The following is a 7764-nucleotide window of genomic DNA, read 5'->3' on the forward strand; positions in this document are numbered from 1 at the left end:
GGTCCCTGCTCCCTGCTCCGAGGCTCATGAGCTGGAGCAAGCCCCGGTGAGGTCCAAGCACTTTGGTGATAAATGGGAGATCTGAGAGCTGCTGCCCCCCAGAACTGCCCCTGGGGACACAGCCTGGGGTCCCTTGAGCCCCCAGCATCCTCAGCTGGTGGCTGATTGTACAGAGGTCGTATAGTGCTGTGCTGCACCCCACTGCAGACCCCCCCCATGGCTGTGGTGAGGGGCTCAGTCAAGGCCAGCTCAGTGAAGCCAGGGAGAATGAGCTAGCAAAGAAAGCAGCCAGCCCTCACTGGTTCAGTGGTAGGGGTTTCAGAGCCAGATCATAGATGTGCATCTCATTTCTGTGTCTTCTGGACACTGTTTTATGTTATATTTTATGTTAAACTGGGCTATCAAAATGGAGCCAAATTGGATTAACAGCAATGAATTATCGTACACTTTGACTGCTAAGCCCACAAAGACAAGAACAAATAAATTGGAGGGATCAAAGGCCTGAAAGTACTGAGCAAAAATATGTATATATAATGTCTTGCTGCTTGAAGCAGGGCTCTGCAAACAGAGTATTGCAGGGGGGAGCAAAGGTCCCCATCCTGCATTGTTATTGCTCCCAGATCCAGGCTCTGCTCCCATAGGGAAAGGTGTGGGACCGGCTGCCTGTGACTTCCTTGCCATGGGCAGAAACCCAATGGCACCGGCAGCCTCAGCGGAGCCTCCGCTGCTTTAACCTGCATCTGGGTTCTGTTTTGTGTTGTTGTCCTTTTCTTCGGAGCATGATGTAACCGAGCGGTCCCCAAAGAGCCATCAGAGAACAAACACAGGCAGGTGTACGGAGCTCACCTCCGCCGCCGTGCTCTGCTCCTTTGGGTACGGAACGGGATGCAGCAGGATGGATGCTGCTTAGGGACAGACCCTTTAGCATCGCCCCGTGGTTGGGGGTGTCTGGGCAGCTTCTGTGGGGACGTGGTTGGTGGCTGCGGTGTGATCTGTCACTGCAGCCCCAGCAAAGCAAAACCTGCCGCAGAAAACCCTGCCGTGGCACTATCCATTAATACGGATAAAGGATTGAGACACAGGGCAAACAATATTAACCCCATCACTGATCAAGCTTAAAAGCTTTTCCCAAGAAAAATTGTCTCTGGATTGCAGTTAAATAATGGGCAGGGGATCGCTGCCTGCAGGAGCCTCTGCTATGGGTGCTGGGTGAGGGAAGGTGGCTGGGATGGCAGCAGAGGGGCAAAGGCAAACCTGATCCCTTGGAAAGCTTTAGGATGGAGGAAACTCATCGTTGTCTCAGTGCTTTAAGGGTAGAGGGTGCAAGAGCAGAGCAGCAGCCTTGGCAAGGGCCGGTCTGTGCTGCCTGAGGGTGATGGATGGTGTTCCAAGGCTGAAATAAAAAAGGAATCGCAATAATAGAACCTCCAAGGGAGATGCTCAGTGCAAGGGTTTTCAGATTCACGGACCAGAGGAGTGCTGGTTGCATGGTGTGGCCCTGCTCCCTTGCTTTCCTCCTCTTTCCAGCCCCCAAATCTCTGCTTTGCCATGCACCCTCATTCCCCAGCCCCTTTAGGAGGCAGCTCCCCAGCCCACGCAGGCAGATGCTGTATCACCCGTGTGTTCAAGCATCTCCCATCACTTGTGTCAGGCTGTGCTGGCATGAGACCCCAGCACGTCAGACCCTCTCCACAGTGCTGAGGCAGCTCCATGGGGCAGGGGCTGCATGGCAAGGGCCAGGTTGGGGGTCCAGGGACCATAGGGCTGCTTCATCCCAGCCCTGCTATGAGAAACCTGCTGCTGCTCCCTTGGTACCCATGCAGAGAGCAGGCAGAGGCGGGGTTGTTTTGACTGGGAAAGGGAAAATGAGCAAACAGCATTCTCCAGGTTCCTTTCTGTTCTCTCTCCTTTCTTTAACTTCCCTGATAAGAAAAGAGCCTTTTTTCCCCTCCCTGCCTCTGCTGCACGCTGGCTCAAAGGCTGTTCTTTATTTATTTGATTCTCTGTAAAATTGATCTTATTCTCTTTGGAGGAGTTAGGTTTAAATCACAGGATGAAATCCTGGCCCCAGTGAATCAATATCAAATCTCCTATCAGCCTCAGCCTGGGGTGGAGTTTTTGGCCATGGGGCTTTGGTTCCCAGGGAGGAAATGCCATTTGCTGATGGAGGATGCTTTTGTCCTTGTCCAGCAAGCTGCTCCCAAGGTCTCAATTAAAGCACATCACTTGTGGTGTCCCTCTGCTCCAGCCCCACATGCTTGTGCTTGTAATCGAGACAGGGGCTGAAGTGTCCTGCCCTAAATGTCAGTGGGAATCCTTCAACCCTCCCCTTGCTTACTCCCTGCCTCTGCTGGGATGGCACCCGTAGGTGTGAAGGTGTAGCATGATGATGGCCAGCCTGGCTGATGAAGCAGGAGTGAGCTCTGGCTGTTTGCACCATGTCTCTGCATCCCCCTGCCCCATGGCACAGGGATGGTGCCCAGCACTGACACCCACAGCCTTTCACTTCCCCCCCTCTTTTTCCCTCCTGTTGCCATGGCAACTGCATCCCACCTCCTCACAGGTGATGGGGGCTGCCTGGGCAGCCTGAGCACCCACCAGGGCCATATGCAGGATGCGGTTCCTGGCACGACAAGGGTTATCCTGGCTCCCCTCCACCTGCAGCAGGTCCAGCATCCACGATGCTGGGGCTGGAGGGTGGCAGGTACCCCTGTGTGACAGCATCCCTGTGGTGGCACCGCGAGGCTCCCCTGAGGCAGATGGTACAGCAAAGCTGTGTCTTTATCAGAGGATACCGTTAGCATTCAGCTGCTTTTGATGTCTCCAAAGAGAGCCGGGGTAGTTCTTGATCTGCTCTTAAATAAGTTATCGCCGCTGCTGTTAACTCGCATTAAGCTGCGGAAGATGCGGGGCTCAGCACACGGGATGGGATCCTGTGCTCGGGATGCGCAGCCACAGGGAGCAGCCTCGGGAAAGAGGCTTCCGGGGATTAAATATTTGATGTGTGAGTTTATTTTAGCCTGAGCCAGGCAGGAATTGCGGCACTTCCAGAGGAGGAGCAGCCTCGGCTGGTTTGGGGCTGGGTTTGCGCCTCCGTGGCTCTTGGTGCTGCTGCTGCAGTTGTATTCCCAGGTCATTCCCAGCGCATCCCTGGCTGTGGGGCTCCTGCCTGCAGCGCACCCTGTGTCCACATAGGTGTTGGGGCAGCTCATCCCTGTCAAAGGTGTGCCTCGCTGTTTTGGCTTCAGTATGCCCAGGTCCCTTATCCTGGCTCTTTGCTTATTCCTCGCTGCAGGAAAGAGGGGATTTCAGTGCTTCATGTCCAGGAGGTGTTTGGTGTTAACAGAAATGTTGGCAGGTCAGACTGAGGTTTTTAAATGGTGCTTTTTCTCTCCTGCCCATTCCCTTTGGATTCTCTCCTCCCCCCACCAGCAGCACCTTTAGCATTTACCTCACCCGAGCCCTCTAAGCAAATCTTATCTCTACATTTATTGCCTCTTTGGGAATAGTAATTTTCAAGTCAGCTTTCACATTACTCCGTATTTGTAACTACTCCTCTGTCGAGGGAAAACCTGGCTCTTTATTAGTTCTCTGCCTGATACAAAGCATTTAATTTGAACAGAAACCACCAAGAGAGAGATACATATTGCTTTTCATAACCAAAGTGTCAACGTCTTGACCAGCCGTAGCTGAAGCAATCTTTACCATATGGTGGGGTTTTAGGCTTTAACGTCACATCTGCATCCCCGCTGCCTCTCCTTTCATTCTGGAGGTGCTGTGCTGGTGATAAAAGGCACTGTCTGCATGTCCTTCCTCAACGCAAGCACAAAAGGACCCCTCAGCAGATAAGGAGCTAAACCAGTTATACAATAGCTGTGGCTTCCCACTGGCTTGCTGCTCAATAGCTTTCTGCTACGCAGTAAAGGGGGGGGAAAAGGGGAAGGAAAAGAATAGCAAGGAGGGGGGCATGTGTTGGGAAAATAAACCCCTGTAAACACCAGGGAGGGCATGGCTGCTAGAAATAGTGACTAGAACCAGGCTGAACAAAGATGAAACTGTTTTTCCTATATTCCTGGTAGATGGGATGCTACCAACAGCTTCAATGAAGCTCAGGGGTCTCCAAAGCATCCAGACTTGGGTTTAAGGAAAAAAACTGGAGCTATGTTAATGTTGGCATTTGTTGCAATGTAATATGTTAACTGTATTAAACTCTGCTGAATCCTGGTGTAGGGATGGGATGTGCAGAGTTGTTAGTTTAAAAGCATGTTCAAAGCCACAGTGCAGTTGGAAAGTGCTGCATCTGCTGCTGAGCAGCAGGCAAATGGCTTGCACAAAGTGGGGACAGGGATGTGCTGATGGGATGGAGACAGCTCAGAGCCTCCCTCTGCTTTCTGCCTGCTCAGGCACTGTCTGTCCCTGCTCCCAGCTGAGGATGCTGGTCCCAAACTCCTGCACTGCTTCTCCTCATCCCTCCTGAAGGATGCCAGGAGGTTTGTTCCTTCAAGTGTGCTGTGAGCATCAGTCCTCCCCCTCCTGGCAGCTGAATTTCTTGGCATGCCTTCAAAACTGCTACAAATGCCCATTTCGATTGTATTGAATCTCTGCCATCAGATCCTTCCTCTTCTTACCTGGGCTGGACCAGAGTGCTGAGCATGAGCAGGAGACACAGGACTCCATCCCCATCCCTCCTCTACATCGCACTTCCACAGTGGATGTTATAAATCCTTCATTGTCTTAGACTCCTGTCTATTCTATATCCTACCCCCAGGGCCTCAAGCCTTGTCCTCCTGCCTTCCCACACCTCTTTCCACATCCTCCACACCTTCACAGAGCCTGCGGGCCTTGCTTGGATGCAAGGAAGAACAGGTGCCCTAAGCTCCTGCCTCAGCACTTTGCATGCCGCATAGGATTCTTATTGTATTGCTGTAATGGGAAGTCATGCAGCTCTGAACCCCAAATACACAGCTTTGTAAGAGTAGTGGCTGGAAGAATCTGCAGATAATTCAGTCCTGCCTCTCCGCTGAAATAGGATGTTAATACAATACAGTGGAGAATCGCTAATACAATCCTATTTTTATACTAGCACTTTCATGTCATATTAGAAGAAGATTCGACTTTTAGATCTTTTTTAGCAATTTAGCACAGTGAGGATTTCATTATACTGACAGAAGTATTGACAAAAAGAAACACATTAGAATAGGGAGGATAATGGTCCTTGGGAAGAGGAAGTTTTGCAAGGCTTTTCATTTAAAACTGGAGTGGCCAAAGTAGCAGGCAGTGTGCAGTGGGGAATCATCCTGCATTAGCAAAGGGGTGGACTAGGTGACCTTTTAAGTCTTGTCACAGACTAATAGAAGTCAGAGATGGAAGAGACTTTCAGGTCACATCAAATGTTTCCTCCACCCCAGCGCAAGATTGTTTCCTGATCTATTTGATGGTGGGGTTTTTTCTCAGCTTCTAAAAGTCCCAAGTCACGAAGCTTTCTCTTCTCAGGGGTCGTTTTCACACTCTTTTACCCGGTAAGCGGGCGCTTAACTTTGCGCCATCATTAATTCCCCTGCATGTAAGGCTCGGTGGGATTTAACAACTTTAATTGGATTACTCGCAGCCTGCAAAGTTAAGCACCTGCATAAGGCTTTGCGAGAGGGAGGTTTTACAGATCTTAGCATTAAGTTCTTCTCACTTTTGCACCTTAATCATTATGTAGCTTCTCGGTCCTCTCACCTTCCCCTTGCTGGTTCAACCTCTCCTCCTGATGCGCAGGCAGCTCTCATCTCCCGTGATGCTGGTGATGCAGCCATGCAAACCTCTCCTCTCCAGGCCAGCCATGACTCCACATGTGCGAGGTGCGGAACTGCATCACCTCCAGCAGCGTGGCTCCTGGCACCACATCCAAATCAGCTTTGCTCCTGCTGCACTGAACAATTAAAGCGCTTTTCCTCCCAGCTCCCTGCCCGCTTCGGAGCGAGAAGAGAAGCGAGCGTAGGGATGCAGGTTGGGATGGTGGCATCACCCAGCAGGCAAGCTGGCAAGGTGGTGAACCTCGCTCGCTGTGGCTCTGAGACAGGAGGAGGAGAAACGTTCCCATTCCATCTGCTCCCAGCCTTCTCGACTAGGTACCCGCTTTCCACACCAAGAGCAGATGTTCCTGCTGGAAATAGGCTTGCCTTCTGAAGCTGGAGCCATCACTTTGCATTAGAGCCTGCAAGCCTGCTTTCTGCCTTATAGTGCTTTCCCTGCTGACAGGGTGTGAGGCACAAAACATTTTAAATGAAGATCTTTACAATTGTGAACATGCTGCAATAAATATTAATGCTCACTTGTTAAATGGAGAACCAGCAATTTATAGGATGGCTGGGGATGCCTCTCCTTACGTGACACGCCATGGTCTGGCCTCGCTCCATGTTTCCCAGCCTTGGCTCACCATTGCGTTTTGGATAGTGGTGTTTCTCTTTTCCTGCTTCCTTAGGGATGCGATGCTGCCATGCCACGTTTGCCACCCTAGGGACTGTGCACAAGTGGTTTGCAGTGAGGGTTTGAATCCCAAGCTATTCTGGCCGGCTCCAGCAGGATGCTGTATGAACCATCCGTGGGTGTCTGAGGACCACCTTCCAAAGCCCATTTCATAGAATCCTAGAATAGCTAGGTAGCTGGAAAGGACCTTAAGATCATTCAGTTCCCACCCACTGCCATGCCTCACACTAACCCATGGCACCCAAGGCTCTGTCCAGCCTGGCCTAGAACACTGCCAGGGATGGAGCATTCACAGCTTCCTTGGGCAACCCATTCCAGTGCCTCACCACCTTAACAGGAAAGAATTTCCTCCTTATATCCAAGACTTCCCCAGTTTCAGTTTTAACCTGTTACCCCTTGTCCTGTCACTACAGTCCCTAATGAAGAGTCCCTCCCCAGCATCCTGGGCATATTTGCATTTCAGATTCCTTCTTCCTCTGTTTGATCATCTTGGAGGGAGAGACAAGACTCTCAAGTAGCTGGGGGTGCAGGCGAGCACTGGTGGAGTTGTCTTGATTGTTGAATAAAAGATACTTCAGGAGTGTGACCTATTGCTGTTAAGGAACACATTCCATTGCTAGGATAGAGATCTGAATAGGCTGATGAAGGCAAGCGCTCAGGTTCTATTGTTTCTGTGGTGAGCTGCACACAGAGCTTGACCAGCTCCAGCCCAGCTCTCCGGCTGCCTCTTGCCTCCCAAACAACCGTGTATTGTCCATGGAGGAGGTGGATTTTCAGCAGAGACAAAAGCAAGCAAAATCCTCTTTTAGATTTTAAGCTTGAGTTCGTCCAGAGGAGACAATTTACTTCTCTCTGTTGTTTCCAGCATCATTCATCCCTTCTGTTTGTGCTCTGTAGAGGCTGAGCCGGGGATATCATCTGAAAGAGTTTCCCTTTCAGGATCTTTGATGTTAGGTTTGTTATATGTATATCTGAGAAGTACTTCTGCCATGACAAAGCTCGGTACTACTCCTGCTGGGCTGATGTGTGTGTGAACCGTGCCGGTGAGTGGCAGTGATTAATCCAACAGTGCCATGTGGTTTTGTGCTGAGCAGCACAACAGCACATTGGATTTCAATTGATCACAAAGGGAATGGAGTAGTTTTCCTTGTCCTCAGGTGTGTGTGTGGGGGGCGCACTGATGTGAACCCCTGGGCTGTTGGGATGGGTTCCAGTCCATCCCAGGCATGTGGAATTCATCCCCATGGTCTGCCACAGCCCCATAGGAGGCTGTGAGGATGGTCTGACCCG

The sequence above is a fragment of the Pezoporus occidentalis genome, unplaced genomic scaffold, assembly GCF_034315485.1.
Source record: "Pezoporus occidentalis ecotype Australia unplaced genomic scaffold, CSIRO_AGI_Poc_V1 ctg30, whole genome shotgun sequence".
NCBI classification, from domain to species: Eukaryota; Metazoa; Chordata; class Aves; order Psittaciformes; family Psittacidae; genus Pezoporus; species Pezoporus occidentalis.